The sequence below is a fragment of the Ziziphus jujuba genome, chromosome 4 (assembly GCF_031755915.1).
Source record: "Ziziphus jujuba cultivar Dongzao chromosome 4, ASM3175591v1".
NCBI classification, from domain to species: domain Eukaryota; kingdom Viridiplantae; phylum Streptophyta; class Magnoliopsida; order Rosales; family Rhamnaceae; genus Ziziphus; species Ziziphus jujuba.
Window position 1 is genome coordinate 20,553,426 of NC_083382.1, and position 27,639 is coordinate 20,581,064.

At 34.6% G+C, this 27,639-nt stretch overlaps 1 pseudogene; it reads right to left on the minus strand.

Annotated features, from left to right (window-relative positions):
- Positions 1–5,058: 5,058 nt before the first annotated feature.
- Positions 5,059–25,407, minus strand: LOC112491404 (uncharacterized; annotated as a pseudogene).
- Between the last annotated feature and the right edge of the window lie 2,232 nt (positions 25,408–27,639).

The following is a 27,639-nucleotide window of genomic DNA, read 5'->3' on the forward strand; positions in this document are numbered from 1 at the left end:
CTATTTTTTTTAATTAAAAAATAGTTATAAAATTTTGAAAGATAATTATATATATATACCGTATATTACAAATACTAGGCATGGTCATGTGCCTTGGATGTGAACCAACTGTTACAGTAGAAGATAATATATATGTATATACAAGATAATTTTATGGTGCAGATATCCACATATTTTTATTTTACGAATGCTTGCAAAGACGATGGTTTTTGAAAAAATCATTGTTTTTGTGTAATAGTGTTAATGACGGTTTTGTCTTTGAGGACAATAAATAAAAACATGTGCACTTCTGCACCATATAAGCATATTATATATGCATATATATATGTAGATATAAATATATATATGAGTGGTTCTTTTTACAATTCCAAAATGACTCTTCACAGTTCTATTTTTTATACACTGCTACTTAAATATATAAAAAATATAAAATTACTTAATGCAATATTATTTATTCCTGAAATATCCTTAATTCATATCATCCCAAAATTACATATCTCTTACAAATAAAAATTATTTTTACAATTCTAAAATAACTAAATACAGTCCCATAAAAATTAATTTCACTAAAATATTCTTATTCTCTTCTTTCTCATTTCTCGTTTTGAATTAGGATTGATTTTTATTTTTTTATGTTTTCTTTTTTTTTTAATGACATAAAATGTTATTTATTTGAAAGCAAAAAACCAACGAACAATCGAGGGTACTGGAGATTGGGATTGACCTGACCATCTTATTTTTCAAGATAATTGCTCTTTTCAAGACCAAAAAGTTTTATTATTATATTTCCATCTCATTTTTCAAGACAATTTCATTATCTATATCTTCTTCATCCTACATTTTTTTTTACATTCAATTACATATAAATTATTAATGATTAAAAAAAAATTGGCATATTTCATAATATACGGTATTTAATATCTGTATATACATATAATGTTCAATAGATAAAAGCTAAACATATTAATAATGTTCAAATGGATGCTTTTGAACAATTAAAAAATTTTCAGTTTTAAACTTCATCGAAAAGACGAATTCTAAACATCTTAATAATGTTCAGATGGAAACTTCTGAACAATTAAAAAATTTTCAGTTTGAAAATTCTTCCAAATAAAAGATGAATTTTAATATATCAAGTTCAAATATAAGAGTATTGTTCCAACCTGGTCGTTGGTAAGCGCAGGACAAAAAAAAAAATCCAAACTAAAGCAATCATCACAATATAAAAAAAATAAAGAAAAAACTAAATTCATCTTATTATTTCATATTTTTGAGCTTCCATAATTTGTGAATAATAGTTGTATCTGCAATCCTAATTTTTAATGGAGTATAAATTAGATGGATATATTTAACTTATTATTTGAGAGGAAGAATGAGACTATATAAAAAAATTATTTAAATAGATTTAGTTAACAAATGTCTTTAATAGTAATTTTAAATGGGAATAAAAATGTAATTAATAATGAAACTGTATAAAATTCAAATAGTAGTACAACTAGAAGTACTATATATATATATATATATTTTTTTTTTCTTCCTACTTCTGGGGAAATGAAACGTTTGATTGATATAAAATTAAGTATACCACTTGTATGGTTTCTAGTTTTGATTAAATATTACTATAGTCTCTCCTATTTTGCTGTTTTTTCATTTTTACTATTATGAATAAAATCAGCACAACTTTTTTATTTTTATCTTTTATTTTAATATAGCATTATTTTTCAGAACTCTTACTTATAAACTTAAAATTTGATCCATCTGGCCTTCATTAAATGAAACACAGGTTTTCACAATGTTAATTTTCATTTTCTTTTCCTGATTAGAGGCTATGTTATCTTTATTACCAAATATCTAAACATTGCTACAAAAACGGAATTGATCATTTTTTCACTGCGCACATTTCCTTAGTATCCTAATAGTAGCCATTTTATCTTTGGTGTTCATCAGAAGACGAAGCTGTTGTTGAAGGGATAGGAAGGAAATTCAAACAAGACTAAAAAAAAAAGCTTCAACATATCTAAATAAGGCCGTTGTTCTGAAATATACCAAACTATTAATTTGAAAGAAATTTATTATTATTATTTAATTTTTTCATTTTATACATTGAAATGGAGAGGACGATGGGGAAAACCAAGTTCTTTGTGAAGCTATTATAGGAAAGATGGTAAATGTGGCTACCCAAGGAAGAGATGCGCTAAACCTTCCTCTAACTTCCTCTCAACCATAATTGTTGGGATATGATGAATTACCTCTTGTGCAGCTACCATTTGTATTAGGTGTAGGAAGTTGCAAGTACGTTGGATTTGTGGTTAGGTGGATTAGCGATTATGGAAGGGGTAAGTGAGAGCTCATCTGATGGTTTTTGTAGACAATTTGCTCATTAGCATAGACATAGCTAACTACAAGAATGGTTTGAAGTTAAATTATTTCTAAAACTATTGTATAGCATTGGATGAACATATAAAAACAAACATAATTTTGGACTTATTTTGAAAACTGGGAAACACATCTTGTGGAATGTGAGTTGATGAAATGACAATTTATTGGAATTTTTTTTTATCGTTTCAAAATTTGTTTAAGTGAGTTTTACACTGTGTTTACACTTTAAAAAACAATAATTTATATTTATTTATTTTGAATTTTATCAGGGCTTTAATGACACTTTTCTAGAAAGCATGGTTTTTTTTTTTTTTAGCTTCCAAAGATTGCTCTTTCTGATATCTCATTAAAAAATTAGTAAAATAAAAACAATAAAAATGTTGAATAATTAATGTAGACTGTTTGGACATGTAGATTAAAAAAAACATGATTAAACGTCCTTCAAAATTTTTTTTGGATACATGGATTAAAAAAAAAAAAAAAAAGATTAAAATGTCATTTTAAAAAATTAGTGCCAAAAATATTTTCAAAGAGGGCATCGCTTAGTAGCAAAATTATTAATTTTCTAGATAAGAGGTCCCAAATTCAAATTTTCTACCCAATATTGAAAATTATATATATATATATATATAAGGATATGCTAATATATTGATGATAATTTTTGAAAAAACCATTGTCAATACTCTCTTTGTGTATGAGTATTGATGATGGTTTTTTCAAAAACCATTGTTAATACCCATGGTCCGTATGCAGACTATCCGCAATATAGTCTTACTCTCTCTCTATATATATATATATATGTATGTATGAGAAAATACAAACTAAGCTATTCATAATATAAAATAAAATCAATATTTGTCTTTGATTTTTTTCCATGTTAATTTTCACTTTCAAAAATATTTTCAATAAACATCACAACAAATTTATAAGAAAACAAATACATAAAGAGGTTAATTTTGTTAGCAATTATCATATAAATAAGTGTTATATATAACGAATGCAAGTTGGCAGAGAAGAAAATTATGCTGCGGAAATCCGTTGGCTGAACTAAGTTTCGTAACGACTTTGGAGAGTAGATGAAAAGCCTACCATGTGAGTAAACAAGAAATAAAAGAACAAAAGTAGTTCTGTATTTCTTCTAACAACAAAAGCAATTGCCAATAAAATACCTGTTTTAGTTGTTTCTTTTTTTATTAAGCGTTTTAGTTGTTTCTACACACCTCTTTTCCATGTAAGCTTGTATTGTAATTTAATATAAATAAAAGGATATTTTAGTGTTTTTTTGGGGGTTAGAATTTGGACTTGTCTTCATAGATGTAACTCGGCATATTCTTATTCACAAAAAAAAAAAAAGGGAAAGAAAAAAGAACAGAAAAACTCAGCATGATCCTTTTTCCGGAACAATTTAGGGCATTGCCTTCCTTCAGCTTTCAGAGGTAAGGGCTCCTCAACGCTCAGTGAGTGATTTATTTCTGCTAATGGTGCTTCACTTGCATGCAAGGTAGCAAGCTAGGTAAAGCTATTGTGCACGAGCGAAGGAGACGCATTTTTGGTATTGGTAGTACTGGACAAGCTTTTAGGGGATAATCGCTTTCATATTTCTTCCTCTCTTTCCCATGAAGAATAGGAATGGGTAAATCGAAATTTCATTTCAAATTTGGACCTTAACATCCTGTTGCTTGTGGTGTTTCATGATCAATATTGGAAATAAATAGAGAAGTGGTGGAATGTGCTGAACCACATATTGGATCACTCTAGTGCGGCACGAAGCCATTGACACTGAGTTGACTCCTATGCTGCTAGCTATGCCCTGCTTGGTCCCTTGGCACGGTGGAGGCTCCATAGTGCATTTAGCACAGAGCTAAGGGGTGGTTAAGCAACTTAAGAGAATCGCCTTATCTTTCTACAACATAGGGACACAAGGGAAAAGTTTGTGAAGGTGACCTTGTTATCCACACCTTAAGTCAGATGAATGGAATACTAATTGACTTGGGTTTTGATGAGCATTTAGAGGTCCTAGAGTGTCTATCAAGGGTAATAATGCATACCCTGGGTTGATCATGACCACCTGCACCTCACATCTCGGCACAATGAAATGTGTAACTATCCGGCCGTCTTATTTAACTACATTTGTTCTTGTAATCCATAGTCTAACAGAATGCAACAGCGAGGGACAACCCACCCATACAGCCAACAGAGAGGATGGAACTATTGGCAAAGACCATATGAAGAAAATGCCTTTGGAGCATAGGGAGGAAAATGGCCAAGGTGGTGGAACAACCATGGGAGGTTGAGTCATTTGATGGAAATGGAAGGCTTTTCCTTTATTGGATAGACAAGGCCCTATGGAGTAAAGGGAAATGCATGAATTCTTGGGGAGCGAGATTATATAAAAAAATAATTTATAAAGTAAGTTAAATGAAAAGATAGAATCAACGGTATGACAAACAATGCAGCCTACATGTAAATTTGCTTTTGAGATCAGGCAGTGTAGTCTCAATATCACTAGAGGATTTTCAAATGAATGCTAGGCTGGGCCACCTCGAATGGTGTGAGTCACATGCGTGGAGACTGCACATACGGTTTTTAAGGGAGATCTGGTTGAAAGACCGATCGACACCCACCCAACTAAAGGGACTAAGAATTAATAGAGTATAAAGCTTACCTTTAAGCTTTACCTTATTCTGATTGTTTAGAGGGCAATTCCAAAGTCATTGATTGAAGTGCTTCGTTTCTTTTGGAGGTGCAACCCTACAGCGAGGCAGAGATGACTAAGTGACATATGGAATATGGCCACAACGACAGCATGCTGTAGAAGGAGATCAAAAGTGGAGCCAACAACCCACTAAGACTAATGTATCTACTAAATCCTCAAGCAGCAGTCAAATGGGGGTGTGAATGAAAGATGCTTGTAGAATGATCGACTGGACAAAGGCTAGGTTTGCTTCCTTCCCACCACATTCTTCTTTATGTGTTGGAGATATAAAGTGAGTGCATCGGAAAAGAATAGAAATTGGGTTGATCCATCCTATAGCGAAGCATTCAAAGCATAATTGCACACTCACAAGATCTTTGCCAAGAGATGGGAGCACTCGGTGGAATCGGTGAACTACATTAGCTTCTAGATAGATGTGTAGAACAGAGGGCTTCTAGTACTTGCTACCCACCTTTCCTCCTCCACTTTAAGAATCATGTGAATGGAGAGTGGGTAGAAGAGAAGGAGTCCTTATATGGAGTCATACACTTACTTGGGTAATGTGGAAGACCGAGGAATGGGCGAATAAACTTTGCTAGGATCGAAAAATGACAAGTAATGCTTTACAATGATAGGGCTTTGATTTGATTGGTTTTTATTTTTTCCTATTGATTGGAAAGGTGAGTGGCTGGGTATGTTATAGAAAAGGCAATGAAAGTAGTACTTTGAATGGTGAAGAGAGGCAGGGAAGGAATAGGAGATCATGGGTGAATTCTTTTTGATGAAATGAAGGACACCTTAGGCACCAATGATTATCTGAGCTGGTTTGGATTTCTAATGCCCGAGAAACTAGTTGAGATAGATGACAACACCTTTTTCCTCTCTTCTTCACATGGAGGGCAATCTTCTCTTATGGTTTTAATCTCCCACTGGTTCTAAAATAGAACCAAGCCACCCTTTTGATCCAATCATTTCTACATGTAAGGGGGATCTAAAGCTAAGCCATTTTTTATTGCATAACTTAAACTATATATAAGCAAAGTATGAAAGTGATTTTAGGAACGGTACGTTTTGATTACCAATGAATGCTTCTAGTGGCGACCCTGTCGCGTTTCCAGCTATTTCCTAGATTGAAATAGCTGTTCATTACCCTACAAATTAAAAGAAGTCACTATCAAATGGCTAGCCCTATAGAAGTACCAAAGGTGCGCTATACCCTGTGACTAAGAAATAGATAGTTTTGTACTTGAATTGAAGTGATAAGGTTGAAAAAATGGAAGTAGGGCTCCTATCGAAACACTTTCCTTCCCATACTCGTTGTTACATGCTACTACTTTCCCAACATGGTTAAATAGCATGGCCTAGGGCTAAGGTAACTCAAGTGGGACAACCGTGTTATGTGTAACCTCATTGCATAGTTTAGAGAGCACTTGTATATGTGATGCAAGTGAACAAGTATGAAAAGGCTATCATCAAGCTTCATTGTTTGTTATGTCGTCAACCCTATCTCTATCTATGATGGCCTAAGAACGCACTAATTCTTCAACCGTAGAGAGACATTTGAATTGTGAGGTACTATTATGAGCTCAACATATATGAGTGTTATTTAATGAAATCACTCAAATTTCAAATCATTCATTTGCTTTAACTACTCATGCTACGGATGTGGGAGCATCAACTTTATTTTTGTGGGTTTATAAGGAGTAGTAGAAATTGTTAGAATTCTATGAAAGAGTTTTAGGAGCCAAGATGCATGCCAGTTTCATACAACCAGGTGAAGTGGCACAAGATATGCCTTTTGGCTTATGTCAAGAGATTGATTCATCCACACAACAATTTGCTTCTTGTTTCAACAAATTAAAAGAGATGTCAACTGACAACCATATATGAAAACAACGATTAGTGGGTATTTATATTGTTGGCAAGTAAAAGATTGGGGATTTATTGGCGTAATGTTAAGAGGTTGTGAGACATAAAACATTGATAGCAATATTAGGGACGTTCCCATCAGGCAATAATAGTTTTTCTTGACCTTACTTAAGCATGCATACTATGTCAGTGAAGACTTGGTGTGAAGCATTTAAGCTTACATTAGAAAAGCAAAAGGCCTAGGGCTAGGGTGAGCTGAGGTGTGACAACATAAGTGAGCAAATGTTTATAAGCCCAATCAAACATGACTATTCTAGGTGGGATAAGCAATCCAACTTCAAATGGTGTTGATCTTATGGATCATGAACGGATTTGCCTCTAGCTTCTAGGCACGTTGGGATTGCATGAGTTCACTAAGGTGGAGCATAGTCCTGCCAAAATTGAGATAGGTTAGGTGCTATTGATGGAGCATGGTAAGCTTATCTTTCTCCATATGGAAGCACTATAAGCATATAGAGATATGGGTAGAGGAAGCCTTAAAAAGCAAAGGCCAAACTATAGTGACTTCTACCGAGTTGGTGGTGGACTAGGACTTTTCCTTGATTAAAGCAAACCCGCTTGCTTTCTTGTTATCCAAAAGTCGGTTGAATTGGATGGACCCCCACCCTAGAACATTGATAAAATAGGTGGTTGGGTTCTCTTTCTATAACCCTTTTGATATGATAGGCCTAGTCACCTTCCCTCTATCCTTTATGTTTAAGAGTGACACCTAAGAACAACCAGCCTTGTGTTGGTACGAAAGGCATAGAAACCACGAACATCTTGTGTCCCCTTTACTAGTAAAGGAAAAAAAGCCTCAAATAGAACCACATTCCTTTTGCATGCCGATGTAGCTAAGTGTTTGACTCTATTGGTCATAGTTTCCTACTGTTGCAATCGGTGCTCGTTTGTATGCGTGTGAACTAACCTAACAAACAAGGAAAGAATGCCTCTCGGGGCATCTAAAAATGATTCGAGCCATATGAAGGGAAACTTTCACATACATTTTTCTGGGAAGGAGCTCAACAGGCTCTCCCCATTAACTTGGCCTGGCCGTAAATGAAAGTAAAGTAGTGGGCCTACTTATCCCACCCAAGATATGAAGGGATTCGTGAAGAGCAGTACCTTATGATGTTCATGACCAATTGGATATTACGTACTAGTAAGTATTAGAGGAATCACTATGATCATTTTTATATCTGTATTGAAGTGGCATGACAAAGTGCTCAGATCATTGTGCAATGTCCTAATCAAATGCCTAGTGGCATGATCAAAGTTAATGATCCTAAGCTATGTCCTCCATCATGATCTCAAATGAAACTATCCATGGAATCCTGTGTCATGTGAAATATAGATCATTGTTGTTCTTAACCAAGACTTAGTTTAACTCCATCTTAAAACTTAACTCCATCTTAAAACCTTATCGGGTTAGGAGCAAAGCATCCTAAGGTAATGTATCTCGTTAGGTGTGGAGAAGCATTGGGAACCCCAAATTCTTTCTTCAATGAGTTGAGGGAAAAGGAATCGTCTACCAATTGAGAAGCTAGACATCAACTAAATGGTTTGATGAGGATAACTAAGTTGGCTCGCCGGAGTTGGTTATTGGTACAATAGGGTGGTATCTTACCACATTGTAGGAAAATGTGTATTAGCATTTGTAGTGGTGCTTCAGAATTCCAATGTAATATGTCCAAGATGAGAATGACCTTGTCGATGGACCATTGCTGTCCCATTCTTAAACAAGTTGGAACGCAGCCATTATATCAACTAAACTAGCTAGAAGTTATCATTTTGGATTGAAGCATTAAGAAAAGAAAAGGATCAAGAAATGCAGCAGCATAGGAACCACAAGACCCCTAACTGGTAAAGTGAAAACCGAAGTGCCCCTTACTCACCAACCGAAAAAGCCTTTTTCCCCTTTTCACAGTTATAAGGTAAGCTTCATAGCTCTAACCTACATAAAGGTCTTTTTAGGGTTGGGTTGCTGGATACAGAATCCTTATAATTTTCTAGACCAATATCCATCTTAGAAAGGGCAGCCTTTAGAAGGAGTAGGTTGGGAAACCAAGAGAACACTTCATGTTTTTTTTATCTTCTTTCCACCACAGGAATAGGAGTGGCATAAAAGAGGGATTAAAAGTATTGACCAAATGATAAACCATAAACACCTTCCTCAATGGGCTTTGTGCATTGGAAAAACACTATGTGATAGGAAACAGGCAACTAGTAATGAAGCTCCAATAAGGTATCAAAAGGGCTACTATAGTCAGGTGCAAAGAAATTACCCCCTATTTGTAAACTACCCCTCTTCCTATTTAAAGGATTGAGGCAAAAAATGCATTGATGAACCATTACATTTTCCATGTACTGGCCCTACAACTATTTCATGGTATAGTGGAGTTAAAACATGATAGTACCCTCCCTTTCTTTCAAGTAGGCAACTTTGTTCCGAAATGCAGTCTAGAATAACCGTGGCCATCTATATGTATATATCTAAATATATCTTCGATGCTATCATTTCAAAATCTACGCTTTAACAGCTATTTCACCTCCCAAAACCAGGGTTGGCTTGATGAGTGCAGATGTGAGGAAGCAAGGGCAATAAAACTAAAAATATCTTACTCATCAACATGAAGGTTCAAGATTAAGAAAGTGAATGGTCAATGCAAAGGGTCAAAACTTAGCTGAGAATTAGCAAAGTGTTGTAGTACATTGAGGCCTTATGCGCTATAATGTTTAGCCAAGGATGCTCCATCTTATCTATAGAATTAGTCAACTAAGTTCTAAACGAATTAGAGCTCCTTGGTAATGGCTTAATTTATCGATAGAAAGCCTTATGATGGGAAACTCCCAAAAGTTGCAAGCTTTTTCTTTCAATAGTTGGCCAAATTACTATAGAATCATCGGTTTACTCCACCTCAATTCACCATTTTGAATGTTATACAAAAGGTTTTCTTTGTACCAGCCCCTTTTTCCTATACCATAGTTGAAGCACCTAAAGGAGCATTTGGTGTCTTTCTAGTCAATAATGGAAGCAATTGTCCTTACCATCATAAAATAAAAGCATCTAGCTCTAATCATTCACAAGGACTAGATTCTATGTACCATCATAAGTACTCAAGATATTGTATCTGGAAAGATGGATAGATAGGACTAGCAGTTGTTTGATCAGCACCCTATCTTTATTTCGAGCCAAAAACCTTGATGGATTTTAGGTGGTAATGCCAAACCATGAATTTATTCTTCTTGAATTGATGAAGTAAGTAAGTAAGAGCCTGTTTGGCCATCTGTTTTTAAAACAATTTTCTGTTCTGCAAAACAGAAAACTGTTTTCAAAACAAAAAAATTACCTATTTGGCCATTAATTTTCAAAAACAGTTTTAGAAAACAAATGAAAAAAAAAGGGAAAACAATAAAATAATGTTTTCACCTGTTTTAAAAATAATAAAATACATATTATTTTAATTTGTTTTCTTCATCGTTTTTCTTCAGTATGCATTTCTCTATCTTATAGAAAGAAAGTTGTAGAGAGAAATCTACTTCTATTCTTTGGAATATCGTAGAGAGAGAAAGTTGTAGAGAGAGAAAGATAGAATATCATACCTTGATAAAGTATCCAATTAAATTTTTTTATTCTCTTATTTTCTCAACCTCTTTTTTTTAAATTTGTTTTTTTAATAGAACAACTTAAAAAAATAGTTATTCCTCTTTTCTTTTTTTTTTTTAATCCTTTATAAGTTACATCAATTATTTTTTAATTTCTTTTCCTTCATTATATACCTACTAGTTTTTATTTTTTTATTTTTTTATCTTACTTCTTTTATCAGTTTTTTTAGGGCAAATATTTCTTATATCAATTATTTATTTTGCTATCTTGTTCTTTCTCCTTATTTTCCATTTTTCCCTTATCAAATATTCTCACTCTCTCTCTCTCTCTCTTCTATTTTGTTCTTTTTCCTAATTTTCCATTTTCTTTTATTCCATTATTTTTTTCTTATTTTCCATTTCTATCAGATATTTTTTTTTAATTTTTCAATTTTCTTTTTCATTGTTTTTCTGTTTTTCTATAAGTTATTCTTTTTTTTTTTCCTTATCTCCATTTTTTATTTCCCCTTATCTCCCATTGTATTTATTTTTTTTTATTGTTTATTTTTGTTTTTACCTTTCCTCTGCAATAGTGTCAGGAAGGTCTAAACATGTGGCTTGACTATATAAGGTTCCTTGTATGTTAAAAAAAAAAAAAAAATGAAAACTTTTTTTTAAAAAAATAAAAAATTGTTTAGCCAAACATGTTTTTTGTTTTTTAGTTTTGAAATTGTTTTCAAGTATTAATTGCCGAACACTCCTTGTTCTCATTAAACAGCAGAGAATAGTTTTCTAATCTCTATTTTGAAAACAATATTTCGAAGATAGAAAACAGAAAACATGGCCAAATAGACCCTAAGTCTTTCTTTTTTCTTTTTTTTTTTGTTTTTTGGGGGAATATTTTTTTAGACAAGCAGTGGTAGATACATCTAACCAATCGGAAGCTTTCCCTTCCTCCCACAGTACTTATCACAAGACTTTGGTAGAATGTGAGCTAATGCTCACTGAATATCTTTTATCATTTTTTCTTTCTTTGTCTCATTCCCCTTTTTCGTTATCCAATAAATAGGTGGGACCCTCTTGTTTTTGAGCCTCCATTGGTAGGCTATTGAATAAAGGCTACTCCGATATCCACTTTGGATCGATTGCTACAATAAAAAATTGAAAAAAAGGTGCTGCATCGATGACAAGTAGATAGGGATTACATGACTTTGATAAGTGTTGAGAATAAGGAACCATTTCTATCATATTAAAAAAGAGCTTTCGAGAATTCATTACTTGTTGCAGTTACAAGTGCAGCCTATTCGTTAACTAGATCTCCTACCTGCACTTTTAGGGAAGGTTGTATTGAAAACACACACTTAAAAGAGTACATGACTTCCCTTAAGGAGATGCCTATTTTGTTTTTAAACTATCCATTAATTAATACTTACCCTTGCTTTAGGAAAAAATGGAAGAGAAAAAGCTATAACAATTAGTGAAGAAAGCACTAAGCCAGTATATAGCTTAGCTCGTCCTAGAGTTCTTTGAAAACATGTTCTTATTTCTTTGTATGGATAAATTAGTTGTATGATCACACGATGTCTCAGTAGAAGCTTTGTTAACCTTTTGTGTAAGAAGAGAACTCTAGAAGGGAAGAAACAGAATATAAGTTCTTTCACTGTAATCGAGTCTGCATATTTAGGTTTTTCTAAACCAAAAGTTAGCTTATGGATAAAATATCGATATTAGAAGGTTAGGCCTATCACTTTTTCTTAATTTTGATGATTTGTGTGCAGCAAGGACGATCATCAAAGGTTGGAGAAAGAGATAGAAAGCTAACTAGATTAGGGGGTAAAGGGGTTGTGTATATCTATTCCAATTAGGGTGATAGCTTGACTAGGTAAATGGGAGAGAGATCAGATCATGCAGGAGAGGGGTTCTCCCCTATCATCTAGATTCAAAGTCAAGGTCTTTTTCAGATATTGTTCGTAGCAAGCATCACTTCCTTCATTGGATGGGTTCAGGTTTATATGTTTCACTCTCCTATTGGAAGGCCAGGTTTGGAACCTTCTAGGAACTGAATCGCTAGAAAGATCTCTTCTTTTGTTTAAACCAAGTGGGTCTTATACCAAAGCTTTAATTATAATGCATTCCCTTCATTGTTAGCCCTCTTACCATGCACCACTTTAAATGGTTACTTTCCCCCTTGCTTAATATAGCCAACTGCTGAATTCTGGTTGTTCTGAATGATAAGCACTATTAAACATCAATTCCATGCCTAGCCTAATTTATTCCATAGCACCCTTTATTAGAGGGTAAACTGGTTTCTTGATTGGACATAATGGCTCTTTTATGTCATAAAGTATGGTTTCTCACCACCTAATGATGATCAAATCACAATAATAGGGTAGCCTAGTTCTAATTTGGAATCCAATTTCATTTCCTGAGCTATACTTATAACTTTTGAAAATGTAGATTTACCTGTACTTATATAATAAGGTGAGATGGAGTCCCTAATTTGGATTCTCGTTATTAAGTTTATGATTGTAAAGAACATGGGGCCATAGTCAAATGATCCAAGCTAGGCTGAGCACATCAAAGCTTATCCACCTGAAGCACTCACTTTTACTCCTATCTAATTGTGGAAGCAGTGGTCGAAAGCTTCACTATGAAGGTAGGCAGTCAAATGGAGCTGATTAGATCCACAATGGAGATGAAGCCATCCGTAGAACCTAGAAGTAAGGCTAGCCCTCTAATGCTAGCCTATAAAAAATTTTCTTGAGTTAGAACCTGCAATACAAAGACTAACCATGGAGGTCACTTAAGTTGCTGAATCAACTTCTAAGAAGTAAGAAGAAAAGAGCTATTATAGTGGAGGAACAAGCTATCATGGCTGCACTTGTCAAGTTACATGATCTTTTTGTTTACTTGATTTGATTACGCTTTATTCACCAAGGGCTCTTTTTAAATGCTCTGTTGAAGTTGGAGAAGTAAGGCTAGCCTTTATTATTAAAGCTTGGGCCTTGCCTTTCTTATCGGCAACTTTTGATTGTTTCAGTATCATAATGGGAAAGATCCACTTCACCACACTGGCCCAAAAAGGTATGTAAACGGTCACCATATAACTATAAGGTATCAATCTCCACAAGTATATTATATCAGTTGAATGACTAGACTTAGACTCTCTTTGATATCGATGACTTTTCTAAAGTAGCAAAAATCATATGAGAAGCAAGGTTCATAGAAGGTTGAGAAGTAGTACTCCTTGTTCATCATGCTTTATCACTACATATCTCAATCATACTCAAAAGAAGAGTTTGATCCTGGCTCAAAAGGAATGCTAGTTATATAGTTATCACATGCAAGTCGAATGTTGTTTTCTAAAACCCAGGTAGAAAGAAAAGAGGCTTCAAGCTAAAGGTGACTTATCTTGCCAAGGACATGGGAACAATTGACAACAAAATGACGAATAAGTGTGGTGAACAAGTGGGTAACGTGTAAGAATATGCCAAATAGTTTAGGCCCAAATCCTAAAGAAAGCTAAAAAGTGTTGTTTAATGAGCCTGCATAGTATCAGATAGGTAGTCAAGTAAAGGTTTACCATGCCAATGATGCTTAGTTGGTCCTTTGTAGATGATTAGCCACATTTGGAATGAGACATGGCTTGAACTTTGGGACAACAATCGAAATCCAATCTATCAATATCGCATGAGTGAAGAAGTACAATGCCACTTGTAAAGCTCTTTGGTTGAGTGTGCAATAATGAAAGGACTTAACGAAGAAGCCCTGACTAACTTTGTGCTAGTAGTGTCACTAAGACGAGAAGGAGCAAGTGTTCTTCAGAATGACTATGTGTAAAAGGCACATAGGTGGTGAATCAAGTTAAAAGTAAAAGTCATCGAAAACTAGTGGATTGCTCTCAAAACCAATTCACTTAAGCGAAACAGAGGAGAGTGGAATTTTATGTGTAAGGGTGAAATTTGGAGATCTACAAAGTAATGCCAAAAGTGAACACAGCTCTCCGGGTCACTACCGATGTTGGAGTGTGAAAACATATGGCACACATGGAATTAGATACCCTGGCAGTCCATGTCATAAACGATAAGAGTTTGCCCTTGGTCTATGTGGATTAAAGGGCTAACTAACATCTGAAACACTCCACCTAGGGAGTGAGGTTGCAAAACTGAAACTCAAAGGAATTGATCGGGGATGCTTAAGTGGTGGAACGTGTGGTTTAATTTGATACAATGCACAAAACCATACCAGCCATTGACATATTAACAAAAAACTTGTCCTTAACGAGGTGATAGTAACTTTCATACAAGTTCAGTATGGTTGTCGTTAGCTTACGTTATGAGATGTTTTGTCAAGTCTTATAACGAGTGAAACCCTAGTTTTGTGTTGCTGAGACATGCGCCTAAGGAGAAAGTCTTAGCAATCGAGGTAAGCCAAGAAGCTGTGTGACATGCTAGTGCTACTAATTGAGTGCCAGAACATAGCTGTGTAGTCAATTAAAAGGGAACTGATGCCTTTCAAAGCACTCCTTAGTGTGAGCTTTAGTTTGATTGTAGCTAGCATGCTTTGCTAATAATATAGAAGGGGCTTTTCTTGCTTGTTTAGTAAAGTTAAGTTTTTGGCCTTATCATGTAGATGGTGATGAAAAACTCAGCATTTAGGCGAGCTACCCAGTGGTGTGGTATGTAGTGGGTTTAATACACCTTACCAAAATGATTTTGAAACAAACGACAAGGTGCATGCTGCATTCATGAGAGACTGCCAATGATATACTAAAGGAAGGTGGGGTGACGTCAAGTCCACATGGTCGTTATGGGCTAAACCACACATGTGTTACAATGGCAATTAGAATGGGAAGCAAGTCTATAAGGTGGAGTGAGTCCGAAAAAATTGCCTCAATTTAGATTGTTTTCTACAGCCTGGGAGCATGAAGTTGGACTCATTAGTAAGTGCAGCATGCCATGATGAATATGTAACCGGCCCTTATACACACCCCTCATCACATCTTGGGAATTCATTTCTCCAGAAACATCGGACTAATGATCACACATGACTTTTACATACCACTAGTGCTGTAAAGGTTTTTGGTGGTTTTATTGCCACATACCATGGTGAGGTCTTCAACTAGGGTGAAGTCATAACAAGGTAGTTGTAGGAGAACCTATGGATGGATTGAATCCTTTGTTATGGAAATGCCCTCTTCCCCCAACTCAACTAATGGCATGCACCTACTCCTAACAAAATGAAAAGAAGTGAGTCGTGCTAGTAGTGCACATACATTTTTCAACTAGCGTCCCCATAACCTAGGTTGGGAAAAGCCCTTCTTTCTAATTTATAAAGCAAAAATCCTTATTAAAAACTAAACTAATGCGCTAACTAGTAAGAAAGTAGATGTGCTAATGCGTAATGGTTTTCGTGTAAGTCACTTAAGCCATTGCTTTGTTGTTTTCAAGCCCAAGCCTATGCTTAGTTAGCAAGTAATAATGAGTTACACGAAAGGTTAAATAAATAACAATATTCTATTACATAATATAAGGCGTTACCTAGAGTGAGGGGCCTTTTATTTTTGGGCTTGATAGCTTACCTTATTATTATGAAATTGGGAAAGGGAAAACCTTCATAAGGGGCTAACTTACTTCCACTGGTGGCAGTTGGACAAAGGGTCTAAAGGACACATATGCCAGGCCAAGTAAAAAAAAGAAATCCAATAGTTTCATTTTCCTTCTCGTTAAAAATCGAAAATCAAGTCAAACCAGGCACTACAGTGAGACATGAAAACACCCGATCTTGTTTCAACCTCGATATATGGAATTTTCTTGCAACATATATATTGAGATTGTTCAGGAAACATGGTCCAAGGCAGGTGAAAAAATGATTTGAATTGCATAGGAGTAGAAGAGGAGTTTTTTTTATCCATAAGAACTTTTTATAGAGAAAAAGAACTTTATAACCACTTAATTGTTCAAATCCAATAATGCTTTTCATGCTTGGTATGCCATTCCATGAGCAGACAGCAGAGTGGATGAACTTATATAAACATATGATTAGATACATGAGAATAAGCCTTGCCCCCCCCCCCCCCTATTCTGCTTATTTTATTGTTCTTTCTTTCCTTTCCTTTGTTGTAACAAGGGGGTGTGGTTAAGATTCATCATTTTTGACTTACCATAGTAGAAGCCAAGCATCTTTTCTTCTAGCCATTGGTGCTGCCACTTATGAGTTTGCTTTTTCATTTAAAGAAGAAGATCATCTTTCTACCTTAACCTCAAGCCTAATTCACCGAACTCATGCTTTACCAGATTTGAATCTTTCTCCTATGGAAGAAAAGGAAAATTACGACCTCTATAGTGAAAATAACTTAAATTGTGTAGAACACTACATTGAAAAACAAAAGCAAGCGTTGTATGCAATTGAAAATTTGAATATGAAAGATAATGAAAACCATGAAATGTATAAAATAGTTAGTTATATATAGATTTTGAGAAAGGGGAGGCCTTTTACTTCGCTTAAAACAAGCGAATGCATCACTGAAGTGAATTCCTTCTATTAAAAAATAAGACATATTAAAGAAAGGCATTAACAAAGTCTTATAACCAAATCTACAAAAGAAGACATTACTCTTATGACTATCTAATCTAGGATCTAATTCAGAAACATTTTCAAGAAGGAAATAATGAAACACGAGGCTTCCTTCAAGTTTACATTGAATAGTGATCATAAAAAGAAAGCATTAGATCCACAAACAAGTGGATTCTCCTATCTAATAGAAGGAGAATGTACCTAAAGACTTTTATTTCAAATTAAACAGACATGGGTTCTCCTTAGGGTAAAGGGAGTTTCCTCAGAAGTTAGCGTGTAGGTTGAACTGATAAAGAAAAATAACAATCATTAGTACAAAGCTAAATATAATTCATCTAAATTCGAGTCCATCTCATGAGCTAGCCTAAAGATAAATTCAGAAGACCTTTAGTTTTACTCCCACCATTTCTGTCAGGTCTTTCATTTAAATGGTGTACTTTTTGTCTCTTATTCAAAAGGCTTCTTATTTATAACCTATTTTTCTCATAAGTAAGCATGACAGAAATTTTTGGAAAGTTAGTCAAGTTAGAATTGAGGTTTCTAGTCTATAAGGAACCAACGATTCTCTTTTCTTTAACAACTTATAGCCTCTACACTGAATCAATATTTGATAAATTATCCAATCCCAAGAAATCTTAGTTATTGGTGGGGTACGGTCTGTTAGCTAGTATTTGTTTAGTCATTCAGATAGTTATTAGCATTTTTTTAGCTATTCATCACATGCTTCATATGGATCTAGCTTTCAATAGTGTAGAACATTGAAGGGGTTGGTTGCTGCGATATATGCATGCTAATGGGGTAAGTATGTTTTACTCATTATAGTTCACCTTCATATTTTTGGTGGTCTATATCATGCAAGTTATAGTAGGCCTAAGGAATTTGTATGGTGCTTCATCGTTGTAATCTTTCTATTAATTATTATGACCGTTTATGTACTACCTTGGGTTCAGATGAGCTTTTGGGGATTTATATTAATTACAAGCTTAGCTAGAACCATACGTGTAGTAGGAGATGCCATCATGACTTAGCTTTGAAGTGGTTTCTCTATGGACAATGCCAACTTAAATGGTTTTTTAGTCTTCATCATTACTCCCTTTATTATAGTAGGCCCCAGTCTTTTCATCTGGTGCCATTACATCAATTTGGATCAAATAATCCATTGGCTATACATTCGTAGATGGATAAAATTTCTTTTTACCTTTATTTTTATGTAAAGAATCTAGTAGGCTGGGTAGCTTTTGCTATCCTTTCTTCCATTTGGATTTTTTATGCTTTTAATGTTTTAGGACATCCCAAAAATTATAAACCTTGTAATCTGATGTCCACACTGCCTCATATTGTGGTAGAATGGTATTTCCTATCGATCCATGTCATTCTTCATAATATACTTGATAAATCGGCAGGTGTAGCCACAATAGCACTAGTTTTTATATGTCTATTAGCTTTACCTTTCTCTAAGAAACATGTATATGCTAGTTCAAATTTTTGCCTTATTCACTAAGGAATATTTTGGTTGCTTTTGGCATATTAGGTTGGATTGGATATCAACCTATGAAGCTCTATTTGTTAATATTGGACAAATTTCTCCTTCTGTTTTCTTCTTATTCTTTGCCATAACGCTAATTCCAAGACAAGTTGGGAAGGGAATTCTTAAGTCTTACATATGTGAGACTAATCACACCTGATCAGTGAAAAATTCTGACACCAATCAATTATGCCAAGAATCCATTTACAAGCAAATGATTTTTATAATTGGCTATGTTGATCTAGATTAGATAGGGAAAATATACTATATTATATGGTAAGGCTGAACTTTCAAATCCGGGGGCTTTGTTCCTAGTACTCCCTTCCTCTTCCCCATCCCTTACTTGTCTTTTGAAAGCCAGAACATTCACATACAGAAGTATTTATATCATGCATGCTCCTCCACTGATGACAAAATAACCTTATCATATTCTAGGAATTCTTACCCCTATAAGGTGAGGGGAAAGAAGTAGAAGAGTATTTTGCATGAATATGCTTCTACACTGGGAATATTGCATAGTGGGAAAGCCTAGATATCTTAAAAGAGGGGATGGGAATGGAGGCATTCCAACTCAACATAATCTGGTGGATGGGTTGAAAGAAATATGGAGGGACATGGATTACAGGAAATATAGTGAATATTTGAGTTGCTGTCCAACAATTCAATTGACCATAGAGGGAAGGAATAGAGGCAAATATGTCTTATTCAGTCAGTAATGAATCAATGTGCAGGGAAATTTCTTCCATGAGAATAGCAAGTCTAAGACAGGCTCATATTGGTTAGGTATGCTTTTCTATTTGTTATTATCCATCAATAAAATCAAAAAATTAGATGAAGAAAAACAACATCTTAAGCTTGTAAATTTGGCTCTCGAATTGACTATTGAAAAGGAAGGGATGTTAGGCGAGATGATAGCTCTCTTTCAAGATATGCCTCTCGAACCAGGTCTCCAACAAGCATTAAAATGGGCCCTGCATGCGATGCCCCTCTCTGGTCTTAACAACTTGAGCAGTCTTTATAAGTACTTGTAGTCGATTCAGATTCTATAGCTGCTTGGAAGCATAAAGACGATCAATGTCTAGATTGCAACACATTAAGATGCCAATGCCTAATAGTTAATGTGTTCCTAATGGGTCTATCATAAGTGTTCTATTGCAAATCATATCTCTAGGTCTTTCAAAGCACGTCAAGAGCAAAACAAAATTTCATAATCACGGTGCTTTCATTTTATTTAATATAATGGAGGTAAAATATTTTGATAAAGAAGTGAGATAATATCGAGGGCATTTATTGAACAGACTGTGATGGATGACAAGTTACTTTGATCACACGTGGGCCTATATTTTGGCTACTAATAAAGGGGTTGGACAAGAAGAAGGCTCCTAGCTAAACATGTCTCATTTGCAAATGAATTAACATTGAGAAATGAAAGAGGCCACTCCAAGTACTATGCTTGTTTTTTACCATTGCTCCCCTTCTCGCCTTGTCCTATCCAGCTAGACACCACATCTCATCGCCAACTCATTCCGACACTCTAAGATCCTGTGGTCACACCTAAGTCCATAGGGCTTTTTGGGCATTATTAAGAAATTGGATTCTCTACTTGTTTCATTATGTGCTTACTCCTCTTCTGTGCTACAAAATATCATAATAGCATGTGATTTTGCTTGCTCTAAGCCATTTTATTAAAGAAGGGTGACTAGAGTGAAAAATGTAGAAAAATGATATTCCAAAGAAGGTGATAAGTAGGAAGACTCTTAGTTATTGAATACGGGTCAATACATAGGTGGAATTTGTAAAGCTCCTTTAAGCCGAGCTAGCCCACACAGCTTTAAGGTTTTTCCCATTTTCCCTGACCATTTCAAAAGGAATTAGGAGTTTTATTTACCTTTGGTAGAGTTCACCTATAACAACCACCATTTGAGTATTATTATGGCACCTTATGAGGCTTTGTATAGGAGGCAATATAGTATGTTGGATGAAATTGGTGATTAGTAACCTATAGGCCTGACCATTTGTAGTGGATAGTCGATCAATTCTGGATTATTCATGAGAGGTTGAAGGCAACTCAAGATAAAAAGAAAAGTTACGTAGATGTTAGAAGAAATGACCTTAAGTTTGAGGTTGGAGATAGAATAATTTTGAAGTTATCACCTTAGGAAGCTGTAGTGTATTTCACGAAGTGAGGAAAATTGATTCCAAGGTATATTAGGCCATATAATATCACTAAGAAAGTTGGGACAATTACTTATGGATTTACTTTACTGATGGAGCTCTCTTGAATTTACGATGTTTATCATGTGCCTATACTTTGCAAGTATATACTGAGTCCCTCACATGTGTTGGAAACTTAACTGATTCAGTTGAGATAGGACTTATCTTATAAGAAGTAGCTAATAAAGATCCTTCACTGTATAGATCAGAAAATTCATACCAAAACCATACCTTTGGTGAAAGTCTTACAGCATTATTCAACATCCTTACATTTTGCAAAACTATATAAGAGCTTTAAGACCAAACATTGAGTCAACATCCTTACATTTTGCAAAACAATGCATTATTGAAAAAATAAATCTTTAAACCGTCCAATTATAAGGAAACAAAAGGTGAGGCTGAATTTGACTTACATTCCTAATCTAATTTGTATTAATTAATTCCTTAATTTTGGAATGGGAACTAATTAACTTACAATCAAAATAATAAAATATCAACCTTCCTAAATTAATTTTTCCAGCAAATGATCAAATAAAAACCAAAACAAAATACTAAAACAAAAAGTCAAATTTCATATTAGGAAACTAGTTTACTAGTTTTCCAACCAAGATGTCTTTGTCCAATAACCCGATAGTTTAGGCTCCAAATCAGCTCCAATATGCCATGTAGGATGCCAAATACGATTAGAACTTGTTCCCACACATTGCCCTTGATTGAAATAGTCAAAGGTTGCTTGGATTACAAGACACCACCTTCCCAGCACCAAAACAGTGCAATTCGGCAAAATTGAGAGTGTATGCGTAAATGATGAGTTTGGATGCCTTTACATGATTTCATGGTTCCTTGGCATGCTCAATCATGTTCCAAAAAATTCATCCCTTACTGCCCGAGGTCCATAAATGCACCAAAACAACTTTCCGAGTCCATTTTGGCCTTCATAACTTAGATGCATAGAACGAGTTTTGGACCTTCGAGTATTATCACTCCTTCTTGAGATTTAATAACACCTTGAATGAAGTTAACCAGATTTTATTTAAATCTCTTAGCTTGTGCCCTACTAATTGGCCCCATCTTCAATTTCACAGGATCAGCACCCCAGCTGGTTGTAGGTTATACGGGTACAAGTGGATTCTCATCATTCCTCTCTTCTTGAAAAGGATTTTCCCTCAAATAAAAATCATTACCTGCAGCAAACGGGGATAATCAACAATATTAAATGTAGCACTCACATTATACTCACCTGGTAGGTCAAGTTTGTAGGCATTTTCATTTACCCTTTCTAAAATTTGAAAAGGTCCATCCCCTCGAGGCATTAGTTTTTACTTTCATTATTCCGGAAACCTCTCCTTTATTAAATGCAACCAAACCCAATCTCTGGGTTCAAATAAAACCTTCATTTGGCCTTGGTTAGAAATCTTGGCATAGTGCTCGGTCCTCCTTTCAATGTTTGCTTTTGTCTTCTTATGAATCTGCTTAACAAATTCAACTTTTTGTTTTCCATCTAGATTAGATGTTCACTTAAAGGAAAATGTATTAAATCTAATGGAGTTAAAGGAGTAAAACCATAAAAAATTTCAAATAGAGAAAATTTAGTAGTTGAATGCAAAGATCTATTATAAGCAAACTCCATATGCGGCAAACATTCCTCCCAAGTTCTTAAATTTCTACTAATTAATCGTCTTAACAATACAAACAATGTTCTATTTACTAATTTAGTTTGTCCATCAGTTTGTGGATGACAAGTAATTGAAAATAAAAACTTAATTCCTAACTTAGCCCACAAAGATTTCCAAAGATAACTCAAAAGCTTAGCATCCTTATCCGAAACAATAGTTCTAGGCATACCATGAAGCCTCATCTCTTCCTTCAAGAACAAATTAGCTACATTAGATGCATCATCAGTTCTATTACATATAATAAAGTGTGTTATCTTAGAAAATCTAGTCCTAAACCTAGGTACACCAATAACAAAATCTATAGACAAATCAACCCATGGATATGATGGAATCGGCAATGGCATGTAAAGCCCATGCGGTTTCAATTTTTACTTGCATTTTCGACACTTTGGACACCTCTCACATATTCTCTCCACATCCCTCCTCATATTCGACCAATAAAAATGTTCTTGTAATATGGATAAAGTTTTTACAATACCAAAGTGTCCTATAAAACCCCCACCATGACCTTCCCTATCAAGTAACTCTCTAATGCTGCAAGTACGTACACAAAGTTGACTTTTCCGAAATAAATGCCTCTCAAAGATATAAAATTTATTATAACCATGTTTAACACAATTTTTAAATATTTCACCAATGTCACTATCATGCTCATAAAGTTCTTTTAATTGTTCAAAACCAAGCAATCTAGCATCTAAGGTCGAAAATAAAATATACCTTCGGGATAAAGCATCAGCAATCACATTTTCTTTACCTTTCCTGTAGCAGATGACAAAGGAAAAGTCTTGATAAATTCAATCCACCTTCCATGCCTTCGATTAAGCTTTCCTTGGCATTTGATGTGGTTTAAATATTCATGATCTGTATAAATCACAAGCTCCTTTGGCATTAAGTAATGTTTCCATGTCTCCAAAGCTCTCACCAAAGCATACATCTCTATGTCATAAGTTGGATAGTTCAATGCCACTCCATTCAACTTTTCACTAAAATAAGCTATAGGTCTTCCTTCTTGCATTAATACAACCCCAATACCTACATCTGAAGCATCACATTCTATTTCAAAAGTTTTAGAAAATTTTGGTAAAACCAATAAGGAGCATTTGTTAATTTTTCTTTCAATAAATTAAATGACTTCTCTTGTGCTTTTCCCCATTGGAATCCAACATTCTTCTTGACATTTTTGGGCAAAAGTGTTGCAATGGTACTAAAATTCTTGACAAATATTTGGTAGAAGCTAGCCAAACCATGAAAACTCCTTACCTGGGTAGTTGATTAGATTTTGACCACTCTTTATAGCCTTGACCTTGGATTGATCAACTTTAATTCCTACAACACTTACAACAAATCCTAGGAAAACAAGCTCATCTTGGCAAAAATCACACTTTTTAAGGTTTACAAATAACATTTCCTTTCTAAGTACTCTTAAAACTAATCATAGGTGTCCTACATGATCACCTAAATTTCTACTATATACAAGGATATTATCAAAGTAAACAACCACAAACTTTCCAATGAAAGGACACATAACATGGTTCATTAATCTCATGAAAATAATAGTGCATTAATTAGACCAAAAGGCATTACTAACCATTCATACAATCCATACTTAGTTTTAAATGCAGTTTTCCACTCATCTTCCATTTTCATTCTAATTTGATCATACCCACTCCTAAGAGTAAACTTTCAAAGCATGCATGCACCATACAATTCATCAAGCATACAATCTAATCTATGAATAGGATGCCTATACTTAATGGTTATATTTTTTATGGCCCTAAAATCTACATACATATGCCATGAACCATCTTTTTAAGTACAAGTAAAATAGGAACAGCACATGGACTTATACTTTCTCTAATATATCCCTTTTCAAGCAATTCACTTATCTGGCTTTGTAGTTCCTATGTTTCCTCAGGATTACTTCTGTATGCAGGCCTATTAGGAATTGCAGCTTCAGGAATGAAATCTATTTGATGTTCAATCCCTCAAATTGGTGGTAAACCATTAGGAATCTCCTCCAGAAAGACATCATCAAATTCTTGTAAAAGAGAAGATATAGAACTTGGCAATACAATCACTTCAGAGTAAGCTAGATGATTTAAATAAGCATCTTTAAACATCATGATCAACATAGGTTTATTACCTAAAAATTCCTTTTTAACCTCACCTTGGCTAGGATAAAATATTTTCTCTTTCTTCTCTATCCTCCCTTTCTCACTCTCAGATTTCTCTTTCCCTTTAACAATCTTAGCTTTCCCTCTTTTTCTTTCACTCTCTGCTTCCTCTCTCATTTTCCCCTCAATCTCAGGTTTAGAAAACTTAACTTAGTTGTGTGGTTCGGCCTTACTCTCTTGTTTGATAGATGAAGCCGTGGATGACATGGTTGTCTTCTTCTTTTGCTGTTCAGCCACCCTCCTTTGTTGTATTTATATTTGATCTCTAAATAATTCTTTAGGTGTCAACGGCTCTAATTTAATCTTCTTTCCCTTAAATCAGAATACAGTGGCATTTTTTCGACCATAATGTATGGTATCCTTATCAAATTGCCATGGTCTTCTAAACAAAATATGACCAGCATGCATAGTTACATAATCATACGAAACCACGTCCATATATTTATCAATGCTAAACTTTACCTTGGCTTGTTTGTTCATTTTTATCTCACCACCATCATTAAGCCATAGTAATCTATATGATTTAGGATGTTTAATGGTTGTTAACCCTAATTTCTTAACTACCACATTACTAATTACATTAGTATAACTTCCGCTATCAATTATCATCCTATAAATGTTACCTTGACTATCATCTAGTATGGAAGATGTTTTCTCTATGGACTTGGCCTTCATCGTTGTACACAGTCAAAACCCTCCTTGCCATTAAGGTAAGTTTGGCTCTTAAAGCTTTGAGTGTCTCGGGTTCATCCTATTCCTCATCTTCAATTGCTTCCTCTACAAATTCGGTTTCAACTTCGGATCCCTCACTTTCAGACTTCAGCTCACCATTGCCTTTCAGCACCATAATTCTTCAATTTGGACATTCATTGGCAACATGCCCTTGACCCTGAAACTTAAAGCAAACAATACTTAGAATTCTAAATGGTTTAATGTCAGATTTACCTTCGGGTTTTGGTGCTTAAATGGAATCAGGTCTAGTGTGTCTTCTTGGTCGATTGGAGCTCTCACCTTCTAGTTTCAATTCTGGCCTTGATTCAAATGTGAGATTGCTTCTCCAAGCACTTGAATTAGTCCTTCTATTGTTTGAAACTCCTCCAAACTGTGAGCTAGTACCCCTCCTCTTGAATTGGTTCTAAATTTTGATGGCCACATGTACCATCTCTTCCAACTCCATATATTGTTGCAATTCCACTTGGTTGGCTATCTCTCGGTTTAAACCTCCTAAAAACTGCACCATCATTGCATCACAATCCTCATTCATGCTCAACCTCATCATAAGCATCTCTGTCTCCTTGTAGTAATCCTCCACTGTCCTACTTCCTTGTGATAAAGATTGTAGTCTTTGGTGCAACATCCTATGGTAATGGATTAGCACAAATCTCTTCCTCATGGCTCCCTTCATTTATCACCAAGTGGTAATTGATTCATCACCAACTCTTCTTCGGGTACCTTGCTCGTTATTCCACCATTGAAGTGCATAATGCCCAAATTACAAAGCATCCAACTTAACCTTCTTTGCCTCGGAATAATTATGGCAATCAAAAATCATCTCCATGCATTTTTTTCTATTCTAAGTAAGCCTCCGGGTCACTTTTGCCTAAAAATGGTGGTATGTTGACCTTAATATTTCTAAGATCATCATCTTCATCCTAAATTTGCTTTCCATGATTTTGTCTTTCTTGGAGTGCAAAAATATCTTCAAACTCCTTTTCAAGGCTATCTCCAAAGTCACCTCCTCCAAATTCTTCCCTAAAACGTCTGCGGCCTCCTAGACCTAGACCACGGCCTCCATGAAATTCATGCCTTAGGTTCGGCCCACCTTGTGAAGTTTCAAACCTGTCCATCCATTGATCAAGTTGATCAAAGCGAGCATTCGTCCTTTGTAGTTGATACAAAACCACTTGCATGTCAATAAGTTCTCCTCCACTTCCTGTTGCTATAGATTCTCCTTTGAATCCCATGGATTCCTCTTCAAGATTTATTAATGAGTCTCCTCCTCTTCTTATCCTTGAATCTATCATATTAGAGAAAATAATGCAAATAACCTCACTAAATTCAATCCCTTATATGTTTCACTCAAAAAGGTCTCGTTCACTTATATTTTCACACTAGTTTTGGCTTTTGACCCTCTTTTAAGCTCACACTCTTTTGCCTTTTTCCATTCAAAATAATATCTTAAAGTTCTATCAAAACACACTTAAAATAGCAATTAGATCACAAGTATGTCCTAATTAAACTTATCAACACAACAACAACAAATCAAGCAATTACCGAGTGAATTTTAACACCTAATTCTGGGCTTTTCTAACCAAAAGGAAGGAAAATTAACAAAGGCTATTTTTGGTTCTAAAAAAGAGGTCAACTAGAATATTAAGGACCAAAATTCAAAGATTAAATTTAGAAAAGGATTCAAACAATGAACAAGAACAAAATTCAAATAAGTATGAGATAGTTGTTGGTTGTAGTTCTTGTAATTTAGGTCTTTGTGTCAAATCCTTCAATTTTAATCCAATCAAATTAGCACACAATATTATAATATGTAGCAACCAATATTGAGTGAATAAAAGGAAACTCCAACAATTCTCAATTGATATTCCACACCAAACAAACTCAATTTTTCAATTCTCTCAAAACCGACCTTTTTATAATTTTTTTCTTTTAGACTTTCTACCTTACTTCTTTTTTTTTTTTTTTTTTTTTGATCATTCACAGAATAATATCAACACAATATCCATTAACAAAAATCACCACAAAAATGCAACTCCAAAGCCAAAATTTTATCAAACCCGATCCAATTTCCAAACAAAAACAAATTACAAAAATTTTAGGTTTTATGCAATATGTTCTTAAACTTCCTCTTTTTTTTTTTTTTTTTGAATATATGAATGCAACTAATTAAGATTA